This window comes from Corylus avellana, chromosome ca2 (genome assembly GCF_901000735.1).
Source record: "Corylus avellana chromosome ca2, CavTom2PMs-1.0".
In the NCBI taxonomy this organism is placed as follows: domain Eukaryota; kingdom Viridiplantae; phylum Streptophyta; class Magnoliopsida; order Fagales; family Betulaceae; genus Corylus; species Corylus avellana.
This window is the reverse complement of record NC_081542.1, coordinates 42,524,560-42,526,101: the sequence shown is the minus strand read 5'-3', so window position 1 is coordinate 42,526,101 and position 1,542 is coordinate 42,524,560.

Genomic DNA, 1,542 nt, shown 5'->3' with positions numbered 1-1,542 from the left:
TATGCTTCATTACTAACAAACTTCTAAGCAAGAGAAAGAGATGCTTCAATAATTGAATTTAAAGCTTTTATATATATCATATATAAAGCGAATACATATACGATTATTAATTGTATTTGCATACCTTAAAATTGCTATTCGCATTTGTATATGCGGATTCCATGTTCGAGCGATTATTATCTACCCGCACTTTCACCCTTAATCATAAGTACTCGAAAATCTAACATCCGTAAAAATTAAAAAAAATCAAAAAATCAAAATTCTAAGTGGTTATATGATGTATAGAAATATATAATAATAAAAAGAGAGTGGAAGTAGAGAAAGGCACCTGACCATATATATATATGTATAGGAAAATTATATATAAATTCATTAGGTCAACGTGCCTTTATTTAAAACTCCATAGGTGTTTTTTTTTCGGAAATTGACTCCTTAGGTCAATCGAAACTACAATAAACTTTCTACTGTAAAATTTTTTTAACAGCTGTTAGAGCCACTCAAAACTCTCCGTTTTACCTAATTAAAATATTAAAAAAAATTAAATCTTAAAAAAAAAAAAAATTGAAGGGTATGGGGTGGCCTGCTAGCAACCTCAAACTACCCATGGGGTGGCTCGAGCCACCCCTTGGGTGGTTTGGGGTGGCCGCGAGCCACCCCATGGGTGGAGGGGTGGCCTGTGGGCCATTCCAAACCCCCAATGGGGTGGCCTGCGATGGCGTGTTAACCTAAGGAGTTTATATATATATTATTGTTAATTTCTATATTCTCGTGCTTAGATAAATCAGAGGTGATGTCCCTATTAGAATTCTACAAAATTATAATGGCTAGTGTAAAAGATCACAAAAGTCTAACGGTGACGTTATTCAATTGAAACTTGAAATCTCCCAATGGGTAGTTGATATATAAATTAAGTAGAAGGAATTATTAATTACTTGCAAAAAATCATTATTTTTCACTTATTTTAATCGAGCCCTATGTGTCCCTGTTACATTAGTTTATCCTTTAATCAACTTCTTAAAAGTGATTGTTCTATAAGGTGACGTGAAAAATGCATTTGATTATAAAAGCACTCACAATATCTTAGTCATTTCTTATTTTTATCTAAAATAGATAAGTAAAACAATAAAAAAAACCTTCTACATTGAAATATTATGCATTTCAAATGCAAAATACATTTTTTTAACATTTGTGAACAATTCACCGCTACATGTAGCGGACACTATTTACACATCCATCTCATTAATATACTATTTATCTCTCCACGTCACTCTTTTCCCAAGATTTTCTATTCCACATCTCTCTTTTACCAAAATTTTCTCTTACTATTTCTCTTTCAACATCTCTTTTTTCCTAAAATTAAAAAATAAGATGTTTAAGAAAAATACAATGATTATAAAAAAATAAAAAGAAATAAAATTAATAGATAATCGAATGTAGACTAATGTGAATGCTCTAAGATGTAAAAATTTTCAATTAGGTTAGAGAAGGAGAAATCCTAGTTACATTATATTTAATATTCATCCAATAATGTTGAAATTTTTT